Below are 18410 nucleotides of genomic sequence, written 5' to 3'. Positions count from 1 at the left end.
TTTTTTAAAACGATTATACGACAGTTACACAATTCAAATTGTAAATATCTTTTCTCAAATTTTTATATACTTTTTAACGTATAGTCTACTTTTTTATAAAAAAAAAAAACTGTCTGAGACTTATTTATTTAAAATTTATACAAATTCTTTTTCTATTATTTATCCTTAGAAGTCAAAATTGAAAAGCTGCTTCACTTAATTCTTCGCCTTATGGCCCTTATCTCACACATAACAAATTATTGATTATAATAATAATAGATTCATTCAAGTGGGCCATTAAAAAGATTGGCTAACAGTCTTAAAACGTTCGTTTAAAGACACCGAAGAGTCCAATTTTAAATGGGTTAAGACCTGGAAATATTAACGTAGTCTATAAATATATTTTCACATTTTTATTTTATTTTATTTTGTAATACTTTTTTTCTGATTTTTAATTTCTTGAATGCATCATGTTACTAACCACTGACGCTACATTTCTTTTATATATATATATATATATATATAAATATATTATGATTGACAAATAAACTTCATGTAATTAGAGATTTACTCATAATAAATAGTTATATGAGATAAGAAGGTCAAAACTCATGTATCAAACCATTTAGAGCCCAAGGTGAAATGGTGATGTGACCTTAGCTTTTAACTTTATTATTCTTCAGAAAATTAGGGTGACATCATAAGATCTTCATCAATCTTCTTCATTGGATTAAAATAGCATCCAACAAACATCTACTTACTTGCTTTTATTTTTTTAAGATTTGAGTTTATGATGCGATTGTTTTGACATTTTCAATTTACAATCCTGGCCTCATTCCCTTCGTTAACATATCAAGTAAAAAATCCCCACTTTTTTTTTCTATTTTTAAAAATACCCTAAAATTAAAAACGTCAAAAAAAAACATCCCACTTACACAACCAACCAATGGATTTTTCTGTTCTTTTAAAGTGGGACCCATCTATTAGTTGTTTGAATCCCCCGACTTGTCCCCTTCCAGATGTGAAGTGTGTGACGTCCGACTCCTACACCCTTGCTCGCACATAATTACACGTGTGAACACACTCAAATAGTCTACAAACCCCGATCAACCCTCATCTTCTAAATTTCAGAACGCGGCGTTTCACTCAGTCCACCAAGGTTTACCAAAACGACGGGGCAGGCCAACCCCGGTTATGAATTTGACTCAACCATGGTTAATCTGTCTCCCACCAATCAAACCCTCCCTTTTTAAAAACCTCAGCCAAAGGGAAGCCACAGAGACGGTGAGGTGAGAGAAACAGAAGAGAGAGCCAGAGGCACTGCGTAGCAGAAAGTAAAGAGTAAGCAAAAAATCCAAGAGCAAGCTGTTGGTATTCCCCAAAAATGGCGTTTTATGTGGACGAAGAAGAGGTTTGGAAATGCCCAAAGCACCCCTCCAAGCGTCGCCGCAGCGGGATTTGCCACGTTTGCCTCCGCGAGCGCCTCTCCATCCTCTGCCCCGACTGCGCTAACGTCCGGCCCTGCTCCTGCCGCGCTACTGCCGCGACGACTTCGTCTTCTTCGTCCTCGTCTTCGTCCTTCTCTCGCTTCTCGACGTCAGACGGCGGCGTCGGAGCCGTCGGTCGCGTCTCCAATCTATTAGAGAGTGAGCCAGCCTTTCGCCGGTCCAGATCGCTCGCGATTCCCTTCCTCCGGTCTAGCTCCCGGTTCGTCGGTAACGAGAGCGAACTGAAAGAACCAGCGTCGGTTGGCGGTAAGAGCAGAGCTTCGTCGTTTTGGTCGGTGTTCAGATCGCAGAAAAGCAAGAAGGTGGAAGCGGACGAAGGAAATGCGAAGAAGCAGGACGAAGTGGCCGTGGAAGAAAAGAAAAAGAGGACGTGAGGGCGAGGACGACGATGATGATGAGGTCGAGATCCGTCGCCGTCTCGGTGACGTCAGATTCAGGAATAGGGCTCGGTGGCCGAGAGAGCAGAGGGAAGGGTCGGAGTTGGTATTTTCCGAGTCCGATAAAGGCTTTTCGGCAGTCAAAGATCGCCAAGGTGGTTCAGGAACGGTCTCCTTTATACAGAGGTTGATTTTTGCCGAAATAATTAAAAGAATATATATTATTATTATTATTATTATTATAATACTTGATCTCATCATGTTTATGAAATAACAGTGAAGAAAGAATGAATGAAAAATAGACTAATATTATTTTTTTCATAGTTTTTGGAAAAGAATTGGAATGAACCTCTGATTTTTGAAGATATAGTAACATGGATATTTCAGTGAGTGATTTGGGTATGCACATGATGTTCTCAATATGTCTTTTTTTCTTTCCCTTATTTTCTAGTAATATTTCATAGAAAGGATTTACAATTGGCTTATGTTCTCCTTCTTTTTTTTTTTCTTTTTTTTTTTTTTTTTTTTAATTTTGGTTTTTCTATAGGAGGGATTGTGCATTAATGCAAATATATTTGCAAGGGGCATTTGTGGTTGGGAATTATGTTGGAAATTGTTTTCAAGTGTGCCATAATAAATGGGTAGCTGCTTGTTTTGGAGGATTTTTTTGTAAATAATTACATGCCAACCAGTTTGGGAGGTGCATGATTTGGTTGAGGTTAGTTAAAGAATCTTCCAGTGTTAACTGCCTCATAATGTATCATGGAAAAATTACAAATAATCTGGGATTTTGGCCCCACTTATCATGTGGGTTTGAATGTACTGGAAAGTTTTAACATGGAGTACCTAACTGAATAAGTACCAAATGAACACCATAACCTTTTTTATCTATTAATGATTGTGCTACTTTTGCTTTTAATATGCACCCAATTACATACACTATTCACACATGTATATAAATGCCTAATTCTATATATATATATATATATATATATATATATGCCAAGTGCTTTGTTTTACCTTTTCAAATTAATCTAAAATGCTAATTCCTAAGAGATTGATTTGGGTTTATTTGGATTTCAGAGTTCTTAGGAAATGCTCAGCTGAATTTTACTTTGGTTTTATGAACAATATTGGGTATGATTGGATTTGAGTCTGCTCAAACAAGGAGCTTCCCCGAATTGAGTTTTTCCTTCACTTGACTTTGAACCCAATTGATGTTCATAAAAGAGAACAAACAAAAGTAGTCGTCATATAACAGACCAAAGTAGGTACTATAGCTTGGACGGGTAAAAGTGATGGATTAATATCTTGAGTGATGGGAACAAGTACAAGTCCCGCCTACGCTTTTTGTAGAAAAAAAAAAAATAGGTTTCACTAAATAAAAGAATGGTTTTTCTACACTTTTTCTGAGTGGGATTCATTTTTTTATAAAAGCTCGTGTTAGACTTGTCTATTTAGAAGTTGTATAACTTTTAATTTCTATCATAATTATAGAATATAAGAGCACTCTCAATGTATAATTCATCTTATCTTTTAAAATACATCATCAAAATTCACTTTTTTTATTTTATATACTGACTTTTACAATATGTCATACATCAATTTATCTATTTTTTCTTCATATCATTTAAATATTATACATTTAAATATTTTTTATTCATTTCAAATATTTTCTTTAACTATCAATAATATCTTCCTATCTTTTAATATTTACAATATCTCCTCATATGCAATCTCATATCATTATATTCTATTTTAAAGCAAACTAAACATTGATTCAAAATATAACAAAAAACAAATAGAAAAAAATTATGTCTTATTTTAAATTACTTGTAAAAAAACATAGAAAAATTTGAGAAATCTAGTTCCAGTTTTCAATACACTTTCGTGAATTCTCTAGCAAATAAATCCGAAATAGATGCGAGATTACTGCAGCTACTTGGAAAATAAAGATGATTTACAACATCCATTGGATCCTTATTTTGATCAATATTCTTTATATTTTAAAGAAAACTGTATTTTAAAACATCCATTGCTCTAAGATGTGAGAGAGATAAAAACGTAAAACAAGTATTATTTCGGGTTAGATCCGAAAAATTATATGCTAAATAAATATTGTTAAATCTATTTCATATATCCATCTTAGACTTCGAATAAAAAAAACTTGTAAGAGATAATGATCACAGAACTACAGGTGAATGATATTCTTTCAATACATGTGGATCAATTTACTTTCAGGTGCATATGAAATGCTTTTTGGGACCCCATAAAACGAGTAATATAGTTGAATTGCATTTATAAGATATATCTTTCAATAGGGATAAGATTTTAGTTAGTTTGACGTTGCCCCACTGGTCAATGTCACTAGATTTTTTTTCAAGCTAAATATAAATAATAATAATAATAATAATAATAAAGATTACAACTTGATTAAGAATTAAAAAAAATGTTGTAACCATATCTATTCTTGCATTTCAAATGCAGGATACTGATTTATTAGTATATTAAGTAGGCCAAGGAACGGGTCGAGACAGATCATGAGTTATCCTTAGATTAACCAATTGATAATAGATATACGTTCTTCCTTTATTCTATGTCTCGAAATGGTAATATTATAAGCTTTAAATCAATTATGATGTGCCAGATTTAAAAAACAAAAAAAATTGTGAAACAATAATAAATTATTTTCCTCATTGATTCATTATTTTTTTAAAAACAAAATCTAACAAAAAATAACTAAACATTTGTATATTTATTTATCTTCTCTACTAAAGGAAAAGGTTTTTACGTGGTGAGTTATATCACAAATATTCATTTTTCTTATAACGTATATTCGTGAGAGTTCTCTATATTGTATAGCAATCTGCAAACTTTGATAAATTGTAAGGTCATAATCCAATAAAATTAACTTGGAATCTTGGATTATGCCCGTAATCACGTGATTACAATAATACATGAATTGAGAATCTCCAACAAGATTCGAACCGTTGGAGTGACAAAACCAGGAACAATATTTAAATACAAATATTCCAAGGAACCTTAGCACATGATGTTCATCTTCATCTGATCAGTGATGATCATTAGGAAGAGATAACTTGTATTAATAGTGTAAAGAATGATATTTAAATTATTCCAAGAAGCATCTCGATCGCTTAATTAATTAGCCAACCTCTGGAATTAGCCCCAAAACCAACTGATCTATTTGAATTGGTGCATGCATTGACTCTGGATCAATGTTGGTTAATCCATTCATAATTTTGTAATCTCTTATATTAATTAATACTCTTCATCTCTTCATTGGTATTCTCAAGATTGCCCGCGTCAAGCCCTCTTAAGCATAATCATGATGTTTCTCACTAATTAATTAATTAAGACGATCAATACATATATATATACACATATATATATTATTCAATTGATTGATAAATAAGTAAAAACTAACAAATAATTTCTTAAAGAGTAATTCTACTTACAACCATGAAGTGCATAAATATCGCGTAATTGCTTTGAAAAAGAGTGAGATACTTCACTATTAAAAAATTAATTTTTTTCATGTAGGTCCCTATTTAATTTTTTTCAATGCCATTATGCTATGGTTGCATAATTCATTATTATAAATATATTTTTTCTTTCCTAATTATCTTGACGCGATGTCAAAAGCTTAGAATTAAATATTAAAATGAGCGTGACAACCACTGTTAATATTTTAACATCCAACCAGCAATTGAATTATGGAAAATTAAAGAGGTATCGTACGTACGTAATTGAGTTTGGCTGTTTATATTTAACAGTCATATATATTATATGTTTTTCTACAACGAATTTGTAATAACCATTATAATTAATTGAAGTTTATTGGTCAAAAGTGGGGGAATTTTCTGCATCTTTATCGTCAAAATTTGAGATGTTTCACTTTCAATCCCCGGCCAACCCACTACATGATTTTCCCATGCATATAATTAGATCAAGTCATCAAGATCAACGCATACATACATACATACATACATAAATACATATATATATATATATATAAATACATTAACACACAACCATGTAGACTTCCTAATAATCAGTCGACATTAGTCGATTAATTCAATCTCATATGATTTTAAGACTTAAAATGTTTTAATAAATTAGAGAAATATTCTTCTTAAACTTAATTTATATCGTTCCAATATAACTTAGCGTGACACTCTTTTAAGTATGTGTCTTATTAATAAGAAGAAGCCACTTGAAATGTGATACATCATCATATGTAATTGAAGATGACAAAATTTAAGATAAAGAGTAACATTAATATTTAACAGTAATCCGTTACTCATTCAATCGACCTGATGTTTCAGTTAGACTTTTATTGAGATCAAATAATTTCTTTTTACATGGTTTTGAACAGGCTTAATTGTTTCTCTCAGCTTAAGGCACTAATAAAACAGAGTGATACAACTCCTGGTAATTATATCATGTCGTACTTAGACTACAATGATCATATTTATCGTACTTAATTAGACTATATATATATATATATATATATCCATAGCTTTCCACAAAGTAGAACAAAGTTTCTAGAGGTGTTGACAAAAGGCACACCATTGAATGCGAATTAGTCAGTCAAAAGAAGCCTACCCGAAAAGTTTCTTCCTTTCTAATTTCTTTGTATGTTTATTTTTTTTAATTAAATCGAAAAATAAATATCCTATATATGTATAGTCTCGATCATGGCCTTGGAAATTAGAGTTACTGTCTCTCTCTCTCTGTTCTGACATTAATTAAAATTAAGAATTAAACTGTCAACCACGAAACCCACTTGCCCTTACAAGTTACAGGTTTCAAAATCATCCAAACACGTACAAATTAAGCAAATTCTGAATCCTCGTGAAAACACGTTTATTCTTCAAATAATCTTCTCCGTTCACACCGTACTTGTTTCGACATCGTCACGGTTTGATGCAATTTATGTATATGTGACGTCTGTCTTCTCACACTCAAACACACACACACACATATATATGTATGTATATATGTATGTATATTCAGTTTGGCCAACGTCACATTTGCTTATTCCTTATAAGTGCTGACATTTTCTGATAAAATGATAAGGTTCGTTCTGCTTGAGGACGATGACTTAAAATTAATTAATCACCTGGACACGGGGATGGATTAAGAGGTTATTCGGTAAATTATTAAAATAAAATTGTTATAATCATAAAAAAAATCTAATAAAAATAAATTTACAAACTGAAATGATTTCATATAATACATTAAATCTATTTAAAATAAAAGTAAATTTATAATTTAACGTATCACATCATACTTCGTCAATTTGTAAATTTATTTTTATGAAATAACTTTATAACTAAAATATTTCTCATGCCAAAAAGTATAAAGACTAATCTTTCTTATATATATATTTAAGAAAAGATTTATTTATATCCTTTTAATTGTCATACTCTCATAATTTTTTATATGAGATTAAATAATTGATCAACATCGGAAATATAATAAATAGTTTCATATTATAAGATAGTAAAAGGATAACGATGGAAAGAAATGGTAAATATCATTAGTCATAATTAATTAATCGCTCCGTTAAATAAAGCTGCTTTCAATTTAGGAAAGAAATCCCTTTACCGACAAAATGGTTAGTTGTAGACTGTAGTGGGAATATCCAACATCGCACACGACTTATGTAAGTCAATTACATGCTCCCTAGCCATTGAGTTGTTTTTATTTCTTATCCTTTATTTTTTTTATGTAAAAATCTCCGTGACTTTTTAGTTCCTTGAAGAGAAAAAACAACGAAGAAAATGGCGGATGCTGATCCATGTATTCGAGCAAATGCAATGTATAAGGAAAGGGTGTAGAGACATAATCCTTTTTATTGGTTTAGCACACTGTACCCTCACTTTTCCTTTGCCCTTTAAACTCGAAGTGTTGCTATCTGATGCCGGCCCAGACTCTCAAGATGGGTCCAAACCCCATGCGTCCCGATACGTATGGGGACAGGACATTCTTTCCTTACCAAAATTTAAGAAGAAGAAAAACGACCCAAGTTCGTTTAACACAAATCCCAACGCGAATGTCCCCACCACGCTCCTCAGTACTTTTACCTAAAGCTAGGACCCAGGCACGACCTTTGAGTTCTTTGTTTTTTTGGGGGGGTGCTGAAGCTGAAACAACAACTCATTCATGTGGCTCATGCCCCCACCTTACACGTGAACCTGTCGTTTTCTGCTGCGGTCCGGTCCGCACCTAAAAATAGGGTTTTCTTTTCTTTTGGTTTGGTTGTATAATTGTATTGTATTGTATGTCTCGAGTCTCGACCCTTTATGCGACATGGGTTTTCGCGCCGTAGAGATCGCGACAGACATGCGCACACGAACGTTCCTTGTTTTTATTTTTATTATTTTTTTTTTAAAAATAATAAAGGTTGGTGTTTGTGATTATGTGGAGGTAAATAATTGGAGGTGAGTTTGCGTGGCGTGAACTTAGTGTAGTGGTTAGCATACCGAGGAGGTCTGAAATGTTGGAGGGGAGGTGGGGCCGGCCGGGCCTGTTAGCTTCTCGCATCTGCGCTCTGGCGTCAAGACGTCAAGTCCTCCATTGTCCTGAAACCTTTTGCGATTGCTGGATTTGTGGCCTACACTTATTGGAACGGCGGCCTCTTTTATCTTTTATCTTTATTTTGTTTTAAATATATCACCGAATATCATTTTATCTATTTTATAATATATCAAATATCAATTTATCAATTTTTTTCATATCATTTAAATAATATTTTTTTATTCTTTTTAAAAATTTCCTTTCTATCAATAAATTTCCAACATCTATATAATTTTTTATATTTATAATATATTCTTGTATAAAATGTAATATAATTTTACTCCTATACACACCAAATAAAAATTACAAATAAAATCAAAATATGAGAAAATTGGATAAAAAATATTTCCAAGATATTTTTTAAATGAAAATGAAATAGAAGTGTTTTAAATGATGAACAATAAAAAGAATTACTTCTATGGTAAAAATCAAAGTAAAAAAAAAATTAGAGAATAAATTAAATATAAATAATTAAAAAAATATTTACAAGATGAACAGTATCCGCTACATGTAGCGGGTTATTTTCACAAATTATATTTTAAATTTCCTTTTACATAATTTGATGAAACTCCTTTTTTGAGCAATTCTTCCAATAATGTATATTTCTTGTATAATACATAAGTTTTTGACAATACTCTAATAGAGAGATTTTCAAAGTTTTATCCAAATTGTCAATAATTTTAGAATTTATGCGAAAAAAATATAGATATATAAAATGAGTTTAATAATATTTAATATTTATTGAACAAATTATTTCGACAACAAATATTGTCAAATCCTATATATTTTTATCTCTCCTAGATTTTAGAATTCCATTTTGGGCAAGTTTTAGGGTGAGATTATTTTTGCTTGGTTTCTTTGTGAATATATGTCGTTTTTCATTTGCAATTTGTGACCTCCGGCTTTGGATAGTGTTAACATCGTGTTTTGCACACTCTTGAGTCAGGCTCCAACAACTCAGGCTTTCACAACAGGCCATGCACAAAGAAGAATGTAATGTGGCTTTGAGAGGGCGGCCTAGGGGGAGATGGCTAGGTATAAGGTCAGTGTTTCTCTACGCATGGGTTGGCTAAGCAGCGGAGGGCTTGAGGTATTTTTTAAGGGCTCCAAATGCCTAGTTGTACTTATCATCCCATGTTTTTGCTTTCCGCAAGACTTTGAAAAATGATAAGCATTTATCGGTTGATCTTGAGACAAATCTACTGAGCGCGGCAACTCGCCTAGCTAACCTTTGTACTACATTTATTCTTTGTGGTGGAGCCATATTGAGGATGGCGTCTACCTTCTCGAGATTAGCCTCAATATCTCGTTCGGACACCATAAACCCCAGGAACTTTTTCGATCTGACGCCAAAGGCACACTTTGCCAGATTTAGTTTCATATGATATTGTCGTAATACCGCAAAAACCTCCCTCAAGTCGTCTAGATGATGTTCTAAGGTCCCACTTTTGACTAATAGGTCGTCTACGTAGATTTTCATATTTTTTCGTATTTGGTCTTTGAACATTTGGTTAACTAGCCGTTGATAGGTGGCCCCCGCATTTTGTTAGTTTGAATGACATCGGCTTGTAGCAGTACAGACCTCGGTCTGTGATGAACGAGTTCCTCTCCTTATCTTCAAGCATCATACGGATTTGATTGTACCCAGAATTGGCATCCATGAAGCTGAGCATGTGATGACCCATTGTAGAGTCGACAATGAGGCCAATCGAGTGGAGCAAGAAGCTATCTTTCGGGCAAACTTTGTTAAGGTTAGTGAAATCAATGCACATTCTCCACTTACTGCTCAACCTCTTAACTTGTACTACGTTTGATAACCACTCTGTGTAGTGAGTTTCTCAGATAACCTCACCTTCAGCAGTCAGTCCACCTTTTCAGCTATTGCAGAGTTCTTCTCTGCGCTGATGCTTCGACAGTTATGCCGCACTCCTCAAATTTTTGGGTCCACACCTAAACGATGGTGTATGATCTCGGAGGCTATTATGGGCATGTCTCCATGATTCCATGCGAACACATCCATGTGTCGCATGGCGTCTCGAGCTTCCTGCGCCATCCCACCGAGGCTTCTGGCCTGCTTGGGTGGCGGATGACAAGTTCCAGCAGCCTGATTGGCTCAGCCTTTCGAAGCTCCCGCTCATCTCGAACTTCACTCGCGACGTCCACACGATCGGGGATTAGAGGCTGAATGTTGGTCTCCTCCGTCACTCATTGCGTTCTATCCTTGCCTGCCAGGTTTTCTTCTATCGTAATTTTCTTGTTTTTGCACGCCTTGTTCTCCATTTGGTCTACTGCCCTATCTCAAGTCAGTTCAGCAATCCTTTGAGTTACCAAGAACGGGTTGCCTCAGATGTGCAAAGAACACACGAGATTTAACTCGATCTCACAGTCGGCGTCACTGTTAACGTCGTATTTCACAAACCCTTGGGCCAGGGTCTAACAACTCATGTCTTAACAACAAACTTTTCATAGAGAAGAATGTAATGCGACTTTGAGAGGGCAGGCTAGAGGCCAGGAAGCCTCCAATGTCAAAGTCAGTAAGTGTTCTTGGAGTGTAGTAAATAAGTAAGAAAATCTAGAGATTATAGAAAGTTTTCTCTTACTTGGGATCAGCTATTTATACTACAAGTTTGAAAGCAGATTATGTTTGCTTTCATGAAGTCTCCGTTTTCATACTGTTCACTTTGTCATAGTCTTTAAATGCGGTGTGGCTTCCGTGTTGACTTCATCATTGTGGAGTGTTGTGAGATCTCTAGTTTCACCTGATTTTTTATCCTTATTATTCTAAGTGTTATTTATTGTATTAATTAATTATGTTATTTGTTTTAGTATTTTATTTTAATTTAGAGAATTTATTTTTATTTATTTTTGGACTTATGTTATTTAGGCTTTGCTTGATTTTTATTTTGGGCCTTGTGTGTATTTCTTTCTGTGGGCCGTGGGTGTGTGTGTGTGTGTGTGTGTATATGTGACCCGAAACCGGCCCAGCCCAGCAAGGAGGGGGGGGCCCAGGCCTGTGCGGAACACGGCCCAGCCGTGCGGCTCGTGGGTGCTCAGCCATCCTTTCGGAACGGCGTCGTTTTGAGATGGAGCCCTAGCTCCATCTTATTCCCTTCTTGCGCCGCACCATCTCCTTCCCGATTCTTCTCCTTCCTTCTCCTTTCTTCTCCTTTCTTCTACCATTTCTTCTCCACGCAGCTGCTGCCGATCTCCACGCAGCTACTACCGGAGTAAATCCCAGCCGTGAGCCACCTCCACCTACTCGTGTCGTTCGGCATGCACCCCGAAGGTTGCCATCAAACCCGTGGCATCGCACGGTCGCCACCTTTTCCGCAAGCTCCTCGGTGGCGTCGGGCATGGCTGCCGCGAGTGCCGCCGTGCCACGCGTCCGCAAGAGGATCTCCTTTCCTCCACGGCATGCTGCCGTTATTTCCTCCCTCCACCGTGCGACACGCACGCCATGCGAACCGCCATTTTTGGCCTATAAATAGGCCACGGCTTCTCTTGGTTTAGGGATCTCCTTGGGTGTGTGTTTGGTTTGGTTTGTGTGAGATTAATCGAGATATTTTTGGTGATCCGAGTACAATTTCTCTTGAAAAATTCTGAGTTTTTGGTTGTAATTCCGTGAGGGTGTTGTGAGTTTTGCCGAACCCTTTGTGCTTCCAAATCTTGTATTTAGTTGGGATTTGTTGTTCATCCGTGTTGTTCAAAACGGTGAGTTGAGAGAAACGGTTTCAGCCGTGACGCCGTCGCCACTGTTGGCTGCACTACCTTTCGCCTGATCTTCCAGATTTTTATCAATTTCATCGTGTGTATGTAATTTTCTCTTTATTTAAGTATTATTGGAAATTTCACAATTTTGCGAATAAATTGTTGTATTTGTTGGCTTTATAAACTGTTGTTTATTTGTACTTTATTGGTTTGATGAAAATGTATTGCATTTGCTGAAATATTGGGCTTTATTGGTATTGTGAAAAAAATGGGCCTTGGGCCGTCAAAGTTGTTGGGATTTTAAATGTAATTGGGCTTTGGGCCGGATTAGCGGATGGGACTATGCATGTATTTATGAAACTGTGTTTTTTCGGCATTTATTGAGAACTTGTAAAATGAATTATTTAAATGTGTATTCTAATAAACTGTTGAAAAGCATAAATTATTATTTTGTTAATTATGCGGTAACGTCACGAAGTCTGTTGCATATTGATACTGTTGCGTGAGTGCGTATGTTTCACGACCCCAAGCCGAGATGGGGCATTATCTCGGTGGAGCTTCTCTGGTCACTCGGAAGCGTAACAGACTGATGTGACATCCCCTGAGTTGTCGCAGGGCGACGACGGGAACGGACGAGACGGTAACGCTCTCGTACCGATTCCGTGACCTTTGGCTGGCGAGGTTAGAGGATGCTTGGCCATGTACGCGCTGGGCGCGGAACTGAGCATTGCTCGTTACGAAGTCTCATGCACGGACGTTACCCGTGATGTGACGAAGAGAGCCAGGGTGTGCGAACGGTCCATAGGGGAGACCGTGGTGCATGCGTAAATTCTTAATAATTATGATTGGGACACAAAAATGGGATTTTCGAGGTATAGTAATACAAATGATATTTTTGGGAAAGAAATGTAATTGGTTATTTGTCCGCATGGAAGCACGTGTTGTAAAGATATGTTTTTGGGTGTTATTTTGTTAATTACTTGCTGAGATGTCATAATCTCATAGTGGTGTTTACCCTACGGTTCCGTTTTATGGTGCCGTAGAGTTTGACGCAGAGCCCGAGTATGTACCTGAAGGACCGACTCTGCCAGAAGCTTAAGTCGTTGTTTTGTTGTTCAGCGTTTTGGGACTTGTTTCCATTATGTTATTTGCTTTCTTTAAATTATCTGACGGAAGACTGTAAAATATTTGTAAGGTTATTTTGTTGTTTTATGAACAATTCTGGTACTTAATAAAGAAAGACCCTTTAATTTCCTCCGCTGCGAAAGAAAGAAATTTATTGTACATTTTATGTATGTTGTACACTTTGAGCATCAGAGTTATTGGGGTGCGTGATCCGTGTGGTCATCATCCCGGTGTCACGAACTCCATAAAAATAACACGTGGGGGTCGAGGGCGCCACAGGTGGTATCAGAGCGGTTTGGCTCTGGGTAAAACCATATAAATACCTAGGTATAGTACCAGAATTTTTATTATAATTCTATCGAGTTTTAATAGGGACGTTTTTTCAGTAAGATGGACCGATCAGGAATACCGCATCCGGAATCTGAGATTGACTTATCTCGCTCGGATGGGAATCTCGCCATGGCTAGAGCTTTAACCCGTATGACAGAATTTTTTCAGCAGAATTTTTCGCCGCAGAGGGAGCAACAGAACGGTTGTCCGTACGAACGCTTTTTAGCTCATAGGACCCCTACTTTTTCTGGGCAAGAGGATCCACTTCGTGCTGGAAGGTGGATTAGTGATCTTGAAAAGACATTCGAGATCTGTGGGTGTACCGAAATTCAAAAGGTGTTATACGCAAGTTACCTGTTGCAAGGTGACGCGACTGCTTGGTGGGGAACCAAACGGGAGCTTCTGGAAATGGAATTAGGATCTATAGCAGCGGTATCTTGGCCACGGTTTAAGAAGGAATTCAATGATCGTTTCTTCCCGAATACTATGAGGAAACAAAAGGCAAGAGAGTTTAATAATTTAGTACAAGGGGTGATGACTGTTGAGCAGTATGCTCGGAAGTTTATAGAACTTGGGAAGTTTGCTACACATTTGATTGCTACAGAAGAGATGCGGATCGAGCGATTTCAGGAGGGTCTACGGCGGGAGATCCGTAGACAGGTTGCTTGCTTGCAAATTCCGACTTTTCAGCAACTGGTAGAGGTTGCTTCGATTGCAGAGCGGGAGTTTATTGATCCTGTTGCGACACCAATGGGCCAAAAGAGAAGAGTTTTTGGGGAAGGAAGTAGTTCGGGGTCTGCACCTAAGTTTATTTCCAGGACTGGAGCCCGACCGCAGATGGCCACCGGAGTACGAATGGGAGGTCGAGCGCCAGTATGTGGCAAATGCAATAGGTCGCATGTCGGCGAGTGCCACATGTCTGGGATTCAGTGTTTCAGATGCGGGCAAACAGGACATCTTGCTCGCAGCTGTCCTACCATGATGCAGGCGAATCGAGGCGGATATCGTGGTGGGAGGACTACCCAAGACCACCTGCTCAAGCTAGGGTCTACGCAGTGACACCTGGTGAGGTGGACGATGAAGCTCAGGAAACCCAAAATGCTGGAGTCATCACAGGTATAAATTCTATTTAAATTCAAGATACTTTATTTGGGTATTATATTGGTTAGACTTAATTGGTAGTTTTATATCTTTTAGGTAGAGTTCGACTATATGATTTTTATGCTTGCACTTTATTCGACTCGGGAGCATCTCAGTCATTCATTTCTGCCACCTTTGCTCGGATGTGCAACCTGGTTTTTAAACCTTTATCACAGTCTTTGTTAGTGAAGTTACCAAATGGGGAAACTGTGTGGTGTTCAAAAGTCACCTTAGGTTGTCCTCTGGTTTTAAATGGAATGACTCTTAAAGCAGATTTGATAAGGTTTAAATTACTTGAGTTTGACATTATTCTAGGAATGGATTGGTTATATCAGTATTTTGCCAGCATTAATTGTCGTAGCAGAATTATTAGTTTCCAACTACCTGGGGATAAGTATTTAGAGTTTGCAGGAAGTAAAGTAAAGATGAAACCTGCAGTTATATCTGCTATTCAAGCAAGTAGGGACTTAGCTAATGGGGCGGATGCCTATTTGGTTCTTATGGTATCTGCGCTTTCGGAGAAGAAATCTGTAACAGATATTCCGATTGTGTTGGAATTTTCTGATATATTTGTGGATGAGTTGCCTGGCTTGCCACCTATTCGTGATTTGGAGTTCGCCATTGATTTAGAATCCGGTGCGGCACCTGTTCATAAGGCCCCGTACCGAATGGCGCCAGCAGAGTTGAAAGAGCTGAAAGGTCAATTACAGGAATTGGTAGATAAGGGGTTTATTCAGCCTAGTTTTTCACCTTGGGGAGCACCAGTGTTGTTTGTTAAAAAGAAGGATGGTACCCTCAGAATGTGTATAGATTACCGAGAACTCAATAAGGTAACCATTAAGAATAAGTACCCCCTACCTCGGATTAATGATTTATTCGATCAACTTCAAGGTGCTACTACTTTTTCAAAAATTGACTTAAAATCGGGATACTATCAATTGAGGATAAAGGAACAGGATATACCTAAGACTGCCTTTAGGTCTAGGTATGGGCATTATGAGTTTAAAGTGATGCCGTTCGGATTAGCAAATGCCCCCGCAGCATTTATGGATATGATGAATAGAGTATTCCGACCCTATCTAGATTCCTTCGTGATAGTCTTTATTGATGATATTTTGGTTTATTCCCGTGAACCAGAAGAGCACGCCAGCCATCTTCGCTTGGTGTTGGGTAAGTTAAGAGATCATCAACTCTTTGCAAATCTGAACAAGTGCGAATTTTGGTTGAAGGAGATTAAATTTCTTGGTCATGTTATGTCCCGGGATGGAGTAGCAGTTGATCCAAGTAAGGTCGAAGCTGTATTGGCATGGCCACGTCCTTCAACGGTGCACGAAATTCGAAGTTTTTTAGGACTTGCTGGTTACTATCGCAGGTTTGTGGAAGGCTTTGCTCGATTATCTGGACCACTCACTACTCTTACCAGGAAAAATGTTGAGTTTGTTTGGTCAGACAAATGCGAGATAAGTTTTCAGGAGCTGAAGAAGAGGTTAACTACAGCACCTGTTTTGGCACTTCCGGAACCTCATAAACCATTTGTAGTTTTTAGTGATGCTTCCAAATTTGGTTTGGGGTGTGTGCTTATGCAGGAGGGAAGAGTTGTGGCGTATGCATCCCGCCAATTGAAAGATCATGAGAAGAATTATCCCACGCACGACTTGGAGTTAGCGGCTGTGGTTTTCGCTCTCAAAATTTGGCGGTACTATTTATATGGCGAGACTTGTGAAATTTACACTGATCATAAAAGCCTCAAACATCTTTTCTCACAGAAAAATCTTAACATGAGACAGAGGAGGTGGTTGGAGTTAATCAGTGATTACCAGTGTGAGATTAAGTATCACCCAGGGAAAGCAAACCTGGTGGCCGATGCACTAAGTCGAAAGTCTTATTCAGTTGATGAGGTTAAGTCATCAGGGTTGGACTCCCTTCTTTCTGGTATGAGGAGACTTCTTACCACTAGTTCTCAACAGGAGGAAGTGTTGGCTTCAATTCTTGATATCCGAGTTCTTGATTTTGAGGAGTTGAAGACTCTGCAGGAAAATGACTCTAAGTTGCTAGACATTAAAGAAAGAGTCAAGAAGTCACAAGGACCCGCGCATTTCAGTCTAAGCAAAGATGACATTCTTTTATTCCGTAATCGTAGGGTGATTCCTACAGATTCAGAATTCAAAGAAAGAATCTTGTCTGAGGCCCATGCAGCACCTTATTCAGTTCACCCTGGAAGTACAAAAATGTACCGAGACTTAAAGAAAAGTTTTTGGTGGGAAGGAATGAAAGGAGACATTGCTTTGTTTATTGCGAAATGTACAACTTGTCGGCAGGTTAAAGCTGAGCATCAGAGGCCCGCTGGCTATCTTCAACCACTCCCTATTCCTGAGTGGAAATGGGACGACATCGCAATGGATTTTGTGGTAGGGTTGCCGAGGACTCCTAGTGGGAAGAACTCAATTTGGGTGATTGTTGATCGGTTGACCAAAAGCGCCCATTTCTTACCTATTTCTAACACTGATACTTTGGGAACCTTGACTCGGATTTATATCAAGGAAATCGTACGTCTTCATGGAATACCCATGAGTATAGTGTCAGATAGAGACCCACGATTCACGTCTCACTTCTGGAAAAGTTTGCAAACAGCCTTGGGCACCAAGTTGAAATTCAGCAGTGCTTATCATCCTCAAACCGACGGTCAATCAGAACGCACTATTCAGACTCTTGAGGATATGCTGCGAGCTTGTGTTTTGGATTTTAAGGGAAGTTGGGATAATCATCTGTCGCTTATAGAGTTTGCGTATAATAACAGTTTTCAAGCGACTATTCAAATGGCCCTTATGAAGCCCTTTATGGGAGGAAGTGTCGATCTCCCTTATTTTGGGATGAAGTTGGTGAAGGGAATCTACTTGGACCGAATATTGTTCAGGAGATGAAGAATCAGGTTCAAATTATAAGAGATAAGATGGTAGCTGCGCAGAGTCGTCAGAAGAGCTATTCGGACACGAGGAGAAGAGATTTATTATTTGAGATTGGTGATTGGGTTTACCTCAAAGTTTCTCCAATGAAAGGTGTTAAGCGTTTTGGTAAGAAAGGGAAACTTAGTCCGAGATATGTTGGCCCTTTTCAGATTCTGGAGAAGGTTGGACCAGTTGCTTATCGTATTGCTCTGCCAGAGCATTTTGGTGGAATTCATGATGTTTTCCACATATCATCCTTAAAGAAAAGCTTTGGTCAGCAGGAGCCTCGTTTCGTTGATCCAGGGAGCATTCAACTCCGGTCTGATCTCACTTACGAAGTTGTTCCAACTCAGATCCTTGACATGAAGGAGCAACGATTAAGATCCAAGTCAATACCTCTGGTTATGGTATCTTGGGGAGATCCGTTAGCCCAGGATTTTTCATGGGAGAGAGAGGCAGACATGAGAAAGTTCTACCCTTATTTATTCGGGTAGTTTTGAATATTTGTATTCTTTCTCAAGTTTGTTTAAGAGTTTTGTATTATGCTTTGAAATCAATTTAGGAACTTGGCAATTTCGAGGACGAAATTTCTTTTAAGGAGGGGAGGTTGTGAGATCTCTAGTTTCACCTGATTTTTTATCCTTATTATTCTAAGTGTTATTTTATTGTATTAATTAATTATGTTATTTGTTTTA

The 18410-nt window shown here is 37.4% G+C and overlaps 1 pseudogene; it reads left to right on the top strand.

Annotated features, from left to right (window-relative positions):
- Positions 1-1254: 1254 nt before the first annotated feature.
- On the top strand, positions 1255-2270 carry LOC121235966 (annotated as a pseudogene).
- The last annotated feature ends 16140 nt before the right edge of the window (positions 2271-18410 follow it).

Source organism: Juglans microcarpa x Juglans regia, chromosome 6D, assembly GCF_004785595.1.
Source record: "Juglans microcarpa x Juglans regia isolate MS1-56 chromosome 6D, Jm3101_v1.0, whole genome shotgun sequence".
Taxonomy (NCBI): Eukaryota; Viridiplantae; Streptophyta; class Magnoliopsida; order Fagales; family Juglandaceae; genus Juglans; species Juglans microcarpa x Juglans regia.
Note: the sequence above shows the minus strand (reverse complement) of the source record. Positions and strands in the feature narration are given on the sequence as shown.